At 44.2% G+C, this 16,713-nt stretch overlaps 1 long non-coding RNA gene across 1 annotated transcript; it reads left to right on the top strand.

Moving 5' to 3' along the window:
- The first annotated feature begins 1,814 nt into the window (after window positions 1–1,814).
- On the top strand, window positions 1,815–15,070 carry LOC106146689. The gene is made up of 3 exons (XR_001231244.1): window positions 1,815–1,877; window positions 11,603–11,715; window positions 12,274–15,070. It is a non-coding gene; the product is annotated as an uncharacterized LOC106146689 (long non-coding RNA).
- Window positions 15,071–16,713: the final 1,643 nt, after the last annotated feature.

Consider the following 16,713-nt stretch of genomic DNA (forward strand, 5'->3'; position numbering starts at 1 on the left):
ATAGCATACTTTGATTCTGTTGTTTCTTTGTTTGTTTCTCACCTATGGCTTCAGAGCAGGAAAAGCTGAACTTGGAAAAGACATCCCAGATGCCATGTGAACAACCACTGGAAAGTGACCCAAAGACTAACTGTACTGAGAAATTAGGTGATTTGTGTTCAGGACATTTGAAAACTGAGGTTAGACAGATGATAATGCTTAACCCCAAGGCCCAGATCAAGAATAATGAGGACAGTGAAGAAGACAATCGGGCAGTGAGGGTGGTCTGATGCTTCCTTTGAGGCCACATCTGGTGGGGCCTCCTTTACCACAGGAGCCCCACCTGCTGTGGTGGGGGTCTCTGGGGTCTGGCCTGAGACAGAGGGTCTTCCTTGGTGGTAATGGCAGAGTGGATTTTCTGACTCCCCACCTGGAAGAATACTGATATGTGGACACAATATTTCTTAAAGGCATCAACAAACTCCCAATGCAATGAGAAACCAAGAAATTGAGATTCCAGAAACAGGACAAGGACAGAAGGACAGAAGGACATCTCAGCCACTTTTCTCCTTGGCACTTGTTAGTTCCCAAGTTTACTGACTAGCTGGCTCTGTGACAGGGACAAGTTATGTTACCACAGGAAGTCTCTGTGCTCATCTGCAAAATGGGTACAACTATGTCAAAAGATTGTTCTGAGACGAGTGAAATAAATTAGACAACAAGCTGAGCGCAGGACCTGGCTGAACACACAGTAGCTCCTTTACGATCCCTGCCAAGGATTTCAGCCATTTGATTTTCTACTTCTGGGATTATCAGGGTTTGGCTCTTTGCAGTGGCATCTGGTTCTCTTCTTGTGCACATGAGTCAGCAGCAAAGTTGGGAGTTTTGAAGGCTTCTTGGGATATTGGGTCCACACTGTATTCTTGGGCCCCTGGCCCACACACCCACAGCTGCTCTGTACCTGATGTGGGGAGTGTTTTGCAGATGAGGCTGCCTGGGTGGAAACTCAGCTTCTGTGCTCCAGATAAGCTCAGGCCTCTGGACTCCCTGCCCCAGAGCCAGGCCTTTAGGGGGCCCCAGGTCAGAAATGCAGGCACTGGATTTAGAAGTCCAGAGGGCTGAGATCTACATAAAAGAACAGGCTCAGAGCAGGGAGAACATCCAAAGCAAACCCAGCCTGGGACTCTGGGTGACAGGGGCACTCATAATGGTGACAATGTGTGCACTGTAATGGCATCCACAGAGCACACAGACCCCATTCATCTTGTGCACTAACATGGCTCTGCAGGCTTCACTGCTGTGCTGGGAACCCTGGGAAGTTAGGAAGTACGAGCTACAATTGCTTTTTGCCAGTACTTGCTCTTTGAAGGCTTGTGTTATTTTTGCTCTTGCCTTTTCAACTCTGTGACCCAACTCTGACCTGGCTGTGTCAAAGTGCTTCTTCACTTGGACAGGCAGTATCCTCAAGCCCAGAGTCTGCCCAAGTCTTTCCTGATTATAAAAATCAACTGGGTTTTTGCTAAAACTACAGACTCCCGGGCCTCAACCTTTTCCCAACAAAGAGAATCTCCAAGGCTAGGGGACCTGAGAGTTTCTGGGTTTACAGAGTCCTGGGTGATCCTAATAATCATCCAAACTGGGAAAACACCCTCCAACCTGCTCTTCTCATTGCCCTCCCTCGCTTTTCTCTTCCCTTTTTTGTGTTTTAGCCCAAGTTTCTCCTGTTCTAAGGAATAAGGTCCTCGTGGCAGGTTCAAGCTCTGTGCACCCTATGTTTCTAAACCTTTCCTTTGTTTTAGGCTCAACAACCCAAACTAGCCGGGATAATGTCCAGCATCCCAGCTTCACGTCTCCACCTTGGGGTAATCTGTCTAGAGGATGTACTGTTTAACTTAAATGTAAGTTGATTCCTTTTGAGAATGCTGGGATGAGTGATAAGACCTCAAGATAATGCAAAGCCATGATGTAGAATCAGTACAAATTCCTAAAACAGCACTTTGAAAGTTATAGACACCATCATTAACCTTGCCCTAAAACACCAGGATGTGCCATTGCAGAGTACTTTTCCTGGCTAGTGTTCCTTAGCACCATCTGCGTGGCGGCTACAACTCAGCATGTGACGTTCTGACATCTGGGTCTTGTCTAAGTTCTGATGTCAACGTGCGTGGAGCCGTTGCTATCTAACTGAGTTTCTTTCATCTTTAATATACACAGGGGAAATGGCTGTCTTGCTGTCCACAGTTCTTGATCATTTATTGGAGTCACAGAAAGGACCCAGTGCCTACATGACAAAGGTTTCAAGGAATGGCGGAATGGGTGAATGAAAGAGCAACTCCATGAGGGCATGGTGTTTCAGGCAGAAAGGCTGTTTTATTAAGAATAATTAGGAACAAATGGTGGATCTTTAAGAAAAATGAATCCCATAAGGTGCGAGGCTCGGCTCCTGTGAAGTGGAGCCCAGTGTGCAGTGCGATCCTGCCAGGAGGGTGCTCCATGCGGCGGGTGTCTGTGCTGACCCTCTGCTTGGTCTGTGGGAGCCTGGAAAGACATCTTGGTGATCCTCATTTCGGCTTCTCCTTCTTTCTTCCCTCATTGCACTGCTGGGTTGGGACTGCCAAGGAGCAGAATTTGGTGACAGCTTTTGAGTTTGACTTGCCAGTGAGCATGTTTGGCAGCACATGGGTTTCTGTGGTGTAGCTGGCCAGTGGCCTTGAATTTCTTCTGGTTCAAATGGCCTCCTGCACATGGCATCCCGTAAGTGAGGGTGTGTGTGTGTGTGTGTGTGTGTGTGTGTGCGCGCGTGTGTGCATGTGTGTGTGCATGTGTGTGTGTGTGTTTGCTTGTGTGCACATGTGGAGAACACCGAATTCTGGGTTCTTGGTCTCTGAAGTGATATTAAACCATCTTTACCACCACTGGTGAACATGCCTTGAGCCCTCTGTGCAAAGCACCATTCTCAGTGCCACCAGCAACCCAGAGCTATTGAACTTCCATGGCCTTCAGAAACTTACAGTCTAAGGCAGGTGAAACACACATACATGGTTAATCAGCCCAGTCCCATTTGTATCAATCAAATTTCATAGTTTCAGGCCTTAGAAATGAACTCTGGATAATTTAAGCAAAGAATGAAATTTATCTGGAGGTCTAGAGGACCAGAGTTAGAAAATAGGAATAAGCCAAGGATGTGGAAATAGAAACAGTCTTTGCCATCCATGAACACACCATGGCTACTGGACAATCTCCACCATGGTGGGCCACCTTCAATCCAAGTCTATCTTTCACTGAGCAGATAATAGCAGTTCCAGAAGGGTGAGTTCAGGCTGGAACCCCCAGGATGCAACTCTCCATCTGTGTGAAGCTGGGACTACCTCCCACCTGCTCAGCTTTGGCCAAGTTTGAGCACGTGGCCTTGCTCTGGCTGTTCTGTGGCCCTTAGTGACATCCTTTAAGACAGGAAGGAGATGTAGACACTGGGCTGCTAAAAAATAAGAGCTTTCCCCCACATGGCAAGTTTCCTGTAGAGTCCAGAAAATGAAGTGGAATTAATAGGAGGGGGTGAAGCCCTGTCCCAGGTGGGATGACCTGATATGCCTTCTTCCAGGTAGAGTGGCATGGGGTGGCCATGTGTCTTGAAGGGACTGGAGGTAGTCATCTCCAGGGAAGGGTGTGTCTAAGCATGCTGTGTGCTCACTGTGTCAGGAGAGTTTCACAGAATGTGATTGTGAAAAGGACCTAGAACCACATGCCCATCCTTGAAGGACTAGGGAGAAGAGAGCTTTGCAAGTGACTGTCTGAGATCACACATTTCAAAGAGCAATTTTAAGCTGATGGAAAGAATTGGTCGCACACCCTGTCCCTACTTAGGAGTAGCAGGTGCAGCTACTACCAGAGGCAGAGGGCAGAATGCTGCCCAGGGGCCAGCATGGCACTGAGGATGTCAGGGAAGCTCCAGAAAGGAATGTGCCTGCAAAGGAACAAGAAAGGCATGCGATGCCATCCGGAAAGGAGAGGCAGGAAACAGTTTAATTACCTCTTTGTGTCAATTTGTTCTTCTGTAAAATGGAGATGCTAGATGCTTTGCTGCCAAGACCAGCTGGATGTTGATGATGAACTGAAACAAGGCTAGTATGGGAAATAGGGCACAGGCTATGGGAGGACAGGAAATCTGGTACTGCAGTCATGATTTACCGGCTGTGCCACCTTGGGCGAGTAACTTAAGTTCTCTGAGTCTATTTCCTTGTCAATAGAAGGAAGATAGTACTTCTTATCAGGTGAAGACTAAATGAGATAATGTACATGCAAGTTCTTTATAAAGTACCCTGCCAGTGTAAGGAACTGGACTTATTCTCCTTTGATAAATGCATACGGCTGTTGTTATCAGTCAAGTGCCATGAAGACTCTTGAAGATGTTTCTAAATATCTGAACCCAATAGTTGCTTCACTCAGGCTGCCAGAGTTGCCTTGAGAAGGTCCTCCTGGACCCTGCTTGCTTCCAAAATCAGCCAGTGGCCAGAACTCTTTAAGCCATGCTCTCCCTGGGCCAGCATGAGATGATAAATCTTTTGTACTGGTCTGAGAAAAAACCCCAGAAACAAAGACGAATTTATTATCTTGATAAATCACAAATTGTTCCTGCAGCCTTTTCCTAAGACTGTGCAAAGCATCACAGTCTGCACAGAAGGGAGAGTCTGGTTGGACTTGAGCTGAATTGTGTCCATCCAGCTGGGAAATGCAGACACACCCCAGCTGACCACATGAAATAGTCTGTATGAAATGCAGATGTTTGGTAGGCCTGGTGCTGTCCTTCATCGTTTAAAAGACTTCCATGGCTGCTCTGTGCTTACAGAGTCCTTCCTCCCTAGCCTGTTTGGGTTGGTGGGCTGAGATGGTACTGCATAGTATTTGGGTAGTAGTGCATTATAATGGTTGGATTCGTTAATGTTGGCTATTCCCCTTCACTCCTGTAAAGTGCTGCCTGCATAACTCATATTTAATTTTTAAATTAAAGTGAATTAAAATTAATTTTGTTTGGAGAATTCCACAGCTCCCTCTTGAGATAAGTGGAAGCACCCTGGGGTGATGTAAAAGTGAGGTTGGGAATAGCTGTATTGGAATGCTGTGCTAATGAGGTGAAGGTCAGAGGTTCAATCCCCTCAATCCCCTTGTGAAGGGAGCAGTTAATTTCACTCTGCCTCATGGCCTCAGATTCCACCCTTAATCCTGACCATCCGCCTCCAAGAGGAACTGCTGGTCACCAACAGCACAAAGGGAACTGGAAGCGCTAGACCCTTGCAAATCCATCAGCGCCATTGGAAAGACAACCCAAAGTATGACCCATAGATAATGTACCAGGATTTTAAAATTTGCAGATTAGAGTACTATTACATTATTGCTTTATGTTAGAGCAAACATGTAAAAATATGGACAGGTCCAGTGACTCAGACGTCATGAGTTACAAGATCTCCAAGGCATTACTCTTAGCTCCTAAGAGTTTAGATAACTGATAAAGAGGAAGCTTAATAAACTGTGGTCACACAGTTGATTTTGGTTTATCCTTAAGACTGGGATAAATGAGGTGAATATCTGTGAGCAAAAGATAATGCAAATATCACTTGCATTTGGTTTGAAATAGAAGGTACAGTTTGGGACAACAAATTGCCCTCTTTAATTATGCTTTTCTTGAGCTAAAAGTAATGTTAGTTTGCATTCCCTGAACATGCTGACTGATGGCAGGAAAACAAGCCCAAATGCTCAGCTGGAGGAGGAAGAGAGGAAGTCCAAGATTAAGCGTTTGTCAGGGATAATCCACAGAACAGAGATAATCCATCTCTGTAAATCAAAAGCCAGCTGTATCCTGCTAATTATTCATTTACCATTGTCCTGGTTAGAAAACAGAATTTCAGGTCATTTTATGTTCTCTAGTTCTCTCCTCTCTTTTGTGTGTCCACACATAACTCAATGCTGGAGGCCAGTCTAAGGCCTGTTCTGGCCAAGTCATCCCGAGCCTCTTCTATCTTGGATTTGTCTGTAGCATTAATGGTACATGCTGAATTGTGGCCATGTCTCTTCAGTGCCTGAGGATAAGGTTCACATTTTAAGGCTCTCATGTCTCATAGGGCTTAGCATAGTACTCAACTTCCAGTAGATGCTTAATAATAACATTCCCATCAACTGATCTCAGTAAGGAGTTTTGAATAACAAAGAGTTACTTCCTTCTTCCCTAATATAACAAAATTTAGCACCCATTCTTTATAAAAACTCTCAGAAAAACAGTAATAGAGGGGAACTTCCTCAACTTGCTAAAAAGCATCTATAAAACCCTACAGCTAAAAGGATATTTCCTGGTGAAAGTCTAAATGCTTTACCTCTAAAATCAAGAAAAGGTAAGAATGCCCATTCTAGCATTTCTACTCAACATTCTCCTGGAAATTTTAGCAGTGCAATAAAACAAGAAAAGGAAATATAAGCACACGGTTGGGGGAAAAAAATGAAATTTTCCCTATGATTGCACACATAGACAATTCTAAAGAATTTACAAAAACTGCTCTGTAGAATGAATAAGTGAGTTTACTAAGGTTGTAAGATAAAAGATAAACATACAAACTCAATCACATTTCCATATACTAGCAATAAACATGTAGATACCAAAATTTAAACTACAATACCATTTATGGTTACTCAAAAAGAAAAGAAAAGAAAAGAAAAGAAAATACTGGCAAATCTAAAAAGAAGTATGAGGCACTTGTACGCTTAAAATGCTGATAAGAGAAACTGAAGATCTAAATAAATGAAAAGATAGAAGATTCAATATAAAAAGTTTTTACTTTCCCCTAATTGACATATGAGAATTCTTATCAAAATCCCAGCCATATTTTTGTACAGACAAGATTATTCTAAAATTTATATGAAATGGTAAAGAAATTGAGATAGCTAAAGCAAATTTAAAAAACAAAATGAAGTCATAGAAATAAACCTACTCAATCACAAGATTTATTACCCAGCTATAGTAATTTAGGCTACCTGGTGTCTTTGAAGGGATATATGCATATATAAGAGGAGCAGAAGAGAAATAAAACCACATAAACACTTCCAATTGATTTTAGATAAAGATACAAAGACAGTTCAGTAAAGATCATCTTTTCCACAATGGTGCTCAAGCAACTAATGTTCATAACCAAACAAAAAGAGCTTCAATCTAGTCTCTCAACTTGTACAAAAAATTAACTCAAAATGGATCATGAGCTTAATGGAAAAATACTATAAACTTATAAGAAAAAAAGAGAAAAGATTTATTTTTTATTTTAAAGAAAGAAAAATAATAACAACAATGGTATAAAGTTTCAAAACAAAATTGTAGGACAGTAGCACTGGTTGGTACATTGCGTATTGTTATCTTTAAAGTAGTTGCTCATATTACAAGATATAGTCATGAAAAATTAATCAAGCAATATAGGTATATACCTTTCCTTTCAAAGAGCTAATAGCAATTAGTAGTAAAACTATCTTAACTATCGTGTGTGTGTGTGTGTGTGTGTGTGTGTGTATCTTTTCCCCTTTCCCTTCCTTTTTTTCTCCTTTCCCCATTTCAGTTTCTCTTTCATTTTGAGCATTTTCTTCCCATTTCACAAAATCTATTGTACATTTTGAGTCTTATTTACTCTTTCAGCTTCTTACAATAGGGAGACAATACAATGTTTATACATGCAAGACTGACTTATTTTACTTATAAGTATGAATTCAAGTTGCATCCATTCCCCTATAAATGTCTCAAGTTTATCCTTCTTTATAGATGAATAGTACTCTATTGCATACAAATACCACATTTTTTATCCATTCCTCAGTTGATGGACATTTGGGTTGTTTCCAAGATTTTTCTATGACAAATTGTGCTGCTGTAAACATGGGTGCACATATATAATGGTGGAATGATGTTTTTAATTCTTCTGGGAAAATACCCAGAAGGGTAATAGCTGGGTTAAATGGGACCTCTAACCCTAGTTTTTTGAGGAATCTTCAGACTGATTTCCAAAGTGATTGCACCAGTCTACATTGCCACCAGTAGTGGAGAAGGGTTCCTTTTTCCCCACAGCCCTTTCAGCATATGTTGTTGGTTGATTTCTTGATAATAGCCATTCTTCCTGGGATGAGATGAAATTTCAGTGTTGTTTAAATTTGCATCTCTCAAGTGACCAGTGATGTTGAAAATTTTTTCATGTATTTATTTGCCATTTGTATTTCTTTATCTGAGAAGTGTGTATTCATCTCAGATAACCACTTTTAGATTGGGTATTTGAATTTGGAAGGTCTGAGTTTTAAAAATTCTTTATATGTTCTAGATATAAGTCTTTTGTCTGAGGGACAGTTGGCTAAAATTTTTTCCCACTCTGTGGGTTGTCTTTTTATTCTATTGGTGATTTCCTTTGATGTACAAATACTTTTTTTAATGATGAGATCCCAGTTGTTGATTTTTTGAAGTTTCCTATGCAGTTTGAGTTTTATTCATAAAGTCTCTGCCTACCCCTATGTCTTTAAGATTTCTACCTACTTTCTCTTCAGTATATGTAGCATTTCTGTTTTAATATTTAGATCTTTGATCCAGTTTTAGTTTAGTTTAGTGCATAGTGATAGACATGGGTCTTGTTTTAGTCTTTGGAATGTAGTGAGCCAGTTTTTCCAGCACCATTTATTAAAGAGGCTATCTTTCTTCCAGTGAACATGTTTGGCCCCTTTGTCAAAGATAAGGTGGATGAGTGTGTTTGTAGTTGTGACTGCATCATCTAATCTGTTCCTCTGGTCCTCAAGTCTGTTTTTTTGGCCAGTACCATGCTGATTGTTATCACAGTAGCTTTGTAGTATAATTTCAAATCAGGAATTGTGATGTCTCCTGGCTTGCTTTTATTGCCCAGGATTGCCTTTGCTATTCTAGGTCTTTTCTGGTTCCAGGTGAATTTTAGGAATATTTTCTCTAGTTCTGTGAGGTATGCTAATGATATGTTTGTCAGGGTTGCATTAAATCTGTATAATAATTTTGGGAATATGGTCATTTTCACTATGTTGGTTCTTGCTATCCATGAGCAAGGGATATCTTTCCATTTTCTGATATCCTCTTAAGGAGAAAACATTTAAAACCTAAGGTTAGGCAGAAAGTTCTTACATATGATGCCTTAAAAGGAGAAATAAATTAAACTTTATCAGATTTTTTAAAAGTTTGCTTTATGAAAGACTCTGGTAAGAGGATGAAAAGACAAGCAATAAACAGGGGAAAATATTTACAAGCCACCCAACAAAGGTCTAGCATCTAGAATGTATAAAGAATTCTAAGAACTAAACAGTTTTTTTAAAAAAAGAAGAACATGAACAAAAGACAGAGAAATGCTTAACTGAAGAGAATATATAAATGGCAATAAAGTATATTAAAAGAGGCTCAAAAGTAGTAGCCACTAGGAAGATGCTAATTAAAACCACCATGAACTATTACAACATACCTATCAGAATGACCAAAATAAAAAACAGTGATGCTGTGGAGGATGTGAGGAAACTAGATCATACATTACAGGAGGGAATGTTAAATAGTATGGCTTCTCAAGGAATGGTTTGACAGTTCCTTATAAAAATAAACAACCCTACAACCCAGCAGTATACCCCTAAACATTGATCCTGGAGAAACAAAATGTGTGTCCATACAAAAACCTGTACATGACTATATCTAGCAGTTTTATTTGCAGCAAGCCTAAACCAGAAATAATCCTGGCCTTTTAAGAGGTGAGCAGCTGAATGCACTCTGGTCCATCCACATCATGGAATAGTATTCAGTGATGAAAAAGAGCAAGCAATCAACAGCTACAATAATCTAAAGACTCTCAAGAGAGCTGTGTGGAGTGAAACACATCAAGGTTACATACTAGATGATTCTGTTCACATGAAATTCTTGAAATGACAAAATTACTGAAATAGAAACCAGGTTAGTAGTTATCAGGAGTATGGATGGAAAAGGAGAATAAAGGAAAATGAGTGACTGTAATAGGGTAGCTCTAGGGCCATCATGGTGATACAAATGGTCTCGGTCTTGACTGTATCGATGTCAGCATCCTGCTTGTGATACTGTGTAATAGAGTTGAAGATGTTACCATTGTGGGGAACAGGTACCTAGAAATCTGTTATTTCTTATAACTGCATGTAATCTGTAATTATCCCAAAATGAAAAGTTTAAGAAATAATCATATCTTACTAAAAGACAACCATCCAGCCGGAGATCTGTCATACCCCAGAGACAGATCTGCTGGGTGCCTGCTGTCAGCTGTGTGCTGTGCTCCCTCCTGTACTTCTCAGACAGCAGCAAGATCCACCCTGGGTAGGCAGCCTGGGCTGGGATTGGCGCAGAAGTAGCCCCTAGCCTGGTTAATGGGATTTGTCAGTGTGGGAACTCTGAGTTTTTGAAGACACCATGAGGCTATGGGTACAGGGTGGGAGGTGCAAGATGGTGTCAAGGGTCACAGGGACATCAGAGAGCTGGATGAGGGAATGGGTCAGCAAATAAGGAAAACATCAGGCATCTAAAAGGAATTATTCATCAAGAATAAGGGCCAGGCACCCACTGGTGAGTCAAGACTGGGGTTTGGTTGTACAAGATTAGTGGTGAGGACATGCTGAGCAGAGGAGATGAGAGGTTATAGGACCATTGCAATAGACTGGGTTAGTCAGCAGTGGCTGGAAGTTCAGCTCAGGAATAAAGGCACATAGCTGGTGTTCATGGACTACCCTGATCACAGCCAAGGGCTCCAGACTGGGAAATGCTGCACAGTTGGCAGCTGCTGGGCTTGCTCATGGAGGGCGTCAGACAGAACCACAGGCCAAGGGCAGGACAGGATTCTGGACCACTGTTGCATGGAGAGTCAGAAAGGCGCCAACGTCCTTGCAGCTCCTCCGTCCTGGGATTCCAGGTCTCCCTGACTGTTCTCCTACCTCTGTGCAGCACCCGATTGTTAAACGGGCTTCTTGCATGAATGAAGGCATTGTCGTCATAGAGCTGGGAGGTCATTTTTATCCTCTGAATCACTGTCTGCTTCTGTGACAGATAGCAAGACTTCATCTTCCAGCCTCCTAATCCCAAGAGTCCTCCAGTGGATAGGCACTTTCTTCTTCTCCCTTTCTTCTCCTGGAGACAGTCACACATAGCTTGTGATGGAGGCTGAAATAGCACAAGTGAGCGATGGCCCCAGGGCCACTCATACTTTGGAAAAAGAGAGTCCTGATGCCTGAGTGACATGGGGACCATCAATTCCTCCAGAACATGTTGGTTGCAGGTTGGACAACTATGCTAGGTCTGGTGACTAAGGGTGAACTAACCATGCTCCCTGCCTTTCTGCAACCTGCCAACTGGTGATGTGGTCCCTCCCTAGGGGCTCTCAAGGCAGGCTTAGTGAGAACATAGGGGGAACAGAACAAGCGGATGAACGACGATCTCACCAGCCCTCCATGGGAATGAAGTGAGTGACAGTGATGAAACGGCTGCTTACAATGTCTGTATATTTATATAAGATGGAACTTCATTTCTCTTGTGTGGAGGTTCAAGGGCAAGCTGTTGAGAGTTGGTTGCCTTCCCTGCTGTTTTCCCCACATCCAGGCTCTCATCTGGCTAGCCCATTCTGGTTCACCACTGCATCCACAGTCCAATGTGGGGAGGAGGAGGAAGGTTGGAGAATGGCAGGTTTCTCAGAGACCAGAGGCCACGCAGAGGTCAGTCTACTCTCTTCTTCCAAAGATTACCTTATGACAGTGTCAGCTGCAAAGATCGGAGCAGGGGAGAGGGCTCTTCATGAAGCAGCCTGGTGCCCAACAGTACTTTCAATCACTATGGGAGAAGTGGGGTGTAATATAGGGGCTGGGAGGAGCACAAGCCTCTAATTGAGAAAGCAGATGAGTAACAGGTGGTTCCAGCTCCCCAAAAATAAAGGCAAATGAATGATGCAGTTATGAATGGCAAAGAAAAAAACTATAAATACACAGAGCTAGAGGACAGGGGAAAGCAGGGTAAGTGTCAAAGAACAGGGGACATTAGCTCCAGGCTTTGGAATACTTATGAGCTGCATGGACATCACCTGCTGAGACAGACATTCATCTACACATAGAGCAGCCTATGGGGGAAGAGAAGGAGCAGCCCGAGGCAAGTCTGGCTGGCAGATGAGTTTGCAGAGCCTTGTGGTACCCTGTCCTTGCACTGAAGGACTCTGCATCCTATGTTCTGAGTGTTTGTATTTCTCTCTCCATCTTTACCTGTCCTCTTTCCTCATGCAGAGGTGCCCCAGAAGCCTGAATCCAGTCCTCAGCCCTGGTTCCACCTCAGAAGCTGCCAGTAGCCTGGGGAACCAGCCCCAGGATATCATGTATCTCTGGGAAGGCCACAGAAGCAGGGCCGCCATTTCATCATTGTCACTCACTTCATTCCCATGGAGCGCTGGTGAGATCATCGTTCATCAGCTGTAGGGAAGCAGGCGATTTATCAGGGGTCACCTACTAAATTAACACAGAACCAAGATGAAAATGTGTCACCGTCTGATGCTTAGAGCCAAGACTGGCCTCCACCACCTGGCTTCCAAAGACAAGTGATGACCTCCAACTGCAAAACAATGACAGACACTATGAGGGCTCTACTCCAGCTATCGCCTTGAGCAGAGAAAGTCCCTTCAGAACTGGAACCAAGAGAGGTCGTGTCCAATTCTTGTCTCAACCAAGCACCCCCAGAAGTCTTCATCTGACTTTGGAATCTAAACTGGGGTTCCATGGCTCTACTCTGTAGCTCTCTATCATTGTCCCTACCACACAAATCTATATTTGCTTTATTTGCAAATTTATTTGTTTCATGTCGAACTATCCCCTAAGCTGATAGATGTGAGGATGGGGATGTGTCCCAAAGATTAATACTCTACCAATTCTATAATTAGCTCTCAATTTATTCATCCCACGAGTAGTTATTGTCATTCACATGCAATATAGTTTGCTGAACTGATACTAGACATCAAATTGGACTACATGACTGCATCAGTTTCCTATTGCTGCTGTAACAAATTGTCCTAAATTTAGGGGTTTAAAACAACTAATACTGACTTGTTGGAAGTGAAAACTCAGTGTCACTGGGCAGAGTGCAAAGTGTTGGCAGCACTGGCTCCTTCTGAAGGTTCTCAGGGGCTGTCTACTGCCTTACCTTTCCCAGTTTCCAGAAGCTGCCAACATTCTTTGGCTTCTCACTGCTCCCTCCAGCTTTGATACCAGGTGTGTTAGCATCTGGAGATAATTCCCTGGCCTCTGCTTCCACCCACTCCTGTCTAACTCTGACCTCCTGCCTTCTTAAGGCCCCATGTGATGACACTAATCAATGAAGATCACCCAAGATTGTCTCCTCATCTCAAGATCCCTAATTTCTACATATCACCAAAGTCCCTTCACCATGTCAAGGAACATATCTATAGGTTCCTGGGATTAGGACCTGCTCACCTTTGAGGGCCCAGCATTCAGCCCACTGCAGTGACCTATGTAACACATAACTGCAAATCTCTGAATGAAAGACTCTTTTTAAATTCCAGTCTCAGAATATTTTAAAAAGTGGAAAGATTTATACGATCTGAAGAGAAACCAGAGTAGTCAAAATATTTTAGTAAATTATGCATCCTACACTTTGGAATCACATCTTTCTCTGGTTGGAAGCTTGCTTTCTCATCAGGTCAGCACGTTTATGAAATGTGTGATATGACTGCAGGCCTGGGGGCTACAGGACCCCTCCTGTCATGGATTCAATTGTGTCCCCCAAAGATACGTTGTTAGCCTGACCTCAGTACCTGTGAACATGGCTTTATTTGGAAACAGACTATTTCAAGGTGGGATCAAGTCAAGATTGGACCCATTTGGATTATGGTGGGCCCTGAATCCACTGGCTAAGAAGAGATTTGGAAGCAAATACGAAGGGGGAAGTTGTTCAAGTGATGATGGAGGCTGAGGCTGGAGAGGTGGGGCTATAGGCCAAGGAATGCCAAGGGCTACCTCAGACCAGAAGCCGGAAGAGGCTGGAAGGATCCTCAGTCCCCTAGATCTCTTGGAGGGAGCATGGCCCTGCTCCACATCACGTGCAGATTTTCAGCCTCCAGAAAAGAGGGAGGGTAATGTCTGTTGTTCATACGACCTGACTGGGGGTAGTTTGTTGCAGCAGCCCTCGGAAACTCAGGCACACGCTGTTCCTATGTAGCCGGCCTGTCCTCATGGGCTCTGTCGAGTCCCCGTGAAAATACAGTTGGGCTGCTGTAGAGGGCCCTGTTCCCCAGGTAGCGACCCATCATCTCACTTGGTCACAGGGCTGCCGGAAAATGCTCTGCCACTGGGAATGAGCTATTGCCCCCCTTGCTCAGACTGCACTCTCCGTCAGACTCAAAGTCACCACTGTGAGCTCAGTGTTCTCCTTATTTCTTGGAAAGCACCTTCAGAACCAGTTCAAGGAAAACAAACTGTGAGGTTTGTGCAGGATCTATTTAAAGCAAATCATTGGTTCTAGTTCCAATAACAAACCAGAGGCCAGTTGGGTCTTTGGGACAAGAGTAGAGGCGCTGAGCATGTGTGCTTAACTGCAGGGCAGGCAGGTCCCCACGCACGTCGCCTGGCTTGCCCCCTCCTTCACTGGGCAGCTGCCTCAGTGGCTGCCTGCCCAGCACTCTGCCCAAAATGGACAGAGAACTACACAGTCACCAAATATGAATCTTAAAGCAGATTTGATGTAGGAGTTACCATTTTGGTGTGCTTAGTGGGAGCATTATGAGCCCAGGTAGGCCCTGTTATCCAGAAATCCCAAACTGCTTGGTTATAGCAGGATTTATGCATGCAAAGCCTACTCCAGGGCTCTAAGAATGCAGAGTCAGTGAATGGCCCAAATCTGGAAGCACCGCAGCTGCCTGTGCCTGGCTGGGACCCAGTCTGAGGCAAATGTTTCTTCTATCCTGACATTGGCAAGCTCTCCTCTGTGGGCGGTGATAGCAGGGTGGACCAATGGACTTATTCCTCTCCCGCACATCAATTCTATGTACCACCCTATGCCAAGCACTGGCAATGCACTGGTAAACCTATTTCTCCATAAATATCCTTTAAAAAGGGAAAGTCAAATAAAAAGGTAAAAACCAAAGTTATGCAAACAAGTACATAAAATAATTGTTACAGGGGAACCCGGTACCTAAGACACAGTTCGGAGGATGCCCTTCTGAGAAGGTTACACTCAAGCTGAAAATTGAGGGAAGTGAAGGAGTCAGCCAGGGCAAGACTCAGGCAGCAAGAACAGGTATAAATGTCCTGAGGCAGCAAAGAGATCGGTTGGTATTTTAAGGCTGAAAGAAAAAAGATGTGATGGGAGAGCTGAGATCACTGGGAATCACAGGGTAAGCAGGAGCTGGTGGGGCAGGCAGGGAAGGTCATGCAGAGCTCTGCCTCATGTTTGGATTTGATTCTGGTTGCTGTGGGAAGGGATTTAATGATGTCACATGTGACTTGACATAGTCTCCCCTCAAGCTCTGTCTCCTCTTCTTCTGATTCTTTGAAATCACTTGTGCAGTTACATGGAGGGCAGGTTAGACATGCGCATAAATGTAGGGTTGAGGTCCTCTAGGACAGATGTGTCAGGGACGTGGGCTGAGACAGTGACAGTGGCAGGAAGGAGAAATCCTGACCAGATAGGTGCTGGACACGAATGGGCAGGGCTTGCTGACAGATGGGCTGCTGAGGGAGTGCGTTTTGCAGAAGGGTCTCAAGTGCGTGATCAAGCCTGCTTTTACTCAGGGGATTCTGTCCCGCTACAGAGTGGCACACCCAAGTCACAGGCTCTTGGGGCCCCTGGGAAGCTGCTCTGAGACGGCTGTTTGTGCCCTGCCCAAGTCTTGCTGCATTAGCTTAGTTGGGTAGACCTATCCTCTCTGGAGCTCTCCAGGATCTGGAGTAAGATACCCCAGGACACTTGCCTCTTGTGTGGCAGGCAGCATTTTTCCAAATTTGAGGATCTGTATCATATTCATTTTTTAACTGTCAGAGAAAATGCTGCCTAACAGCTCCTCCCTGACCAAGACTGGGCTGTTCCTAGAATGGATGGAGAAAGATCAAGTCCTGATTTGAAGCATTTACCAATTTCTCTGGTATAAATAGTCCCACCAGGCCTCTTTTAAGCTATGTACGGTTCACGGGTTCACAGAATTCCTGAATGGTTAGTGCCTGTGGGAGCCAGCATGAGGATGGAATTGCGTGACTGCCAGACCGGAATGCAGCACCAAGCAATGTCCCTAGCCTCTAAGCATGTGCAGTGGCTCAGGTCATAGGCAGAGGCTCCAGGAAACATGGGGGCAGATCTGGGAAGTCACTCAGTGACCCACTGTACTCTCCAGTGTGTCTGGATAAGTTAGCCTCAAGACCAAGCCTCTTCCCAAGGCCACTTTCCTCTGCTGCTCTTGGAGAATGGCCAAGGGACCATACTTTAGGAGGAAGTGCTGGAAGGTGGGCTCCTGAGCGACAGGCCTGGCTTTGCCACTGATTGGCTCAGTGACCATGGGGAGTCACCTAACCTCTCTGCGTCTCAACCCTCACAGCCCCAAACAGAGTGTTTCCAGGCTTGCAGCTCAGACTGGTACCAAATCTCCTGCAGACTGTTCTTACCCCGTGGGAGGAGAGGCAGAGACCACCCAGGGAAGAGTGACGGTGAGATCTGGTGGCTGGGTG

The sequence above is a fragment of the Chinchilla lanigera genome, unplaced genomic scaffold, assembly GCF_000276665.1.
Source record: "Chinchilla lanigera isolate Chin_1 unplaced genomic scaffold, ChiLan1.0 scaffold00091, whole genome shotgun sequence".
Classification (NCBI taxonomy): Eukaryota; Metazoa; Chordata; class Mammalia; order Rodentia; family Chinchillidae; genus Chinchilla; species Chinchilla lanigera.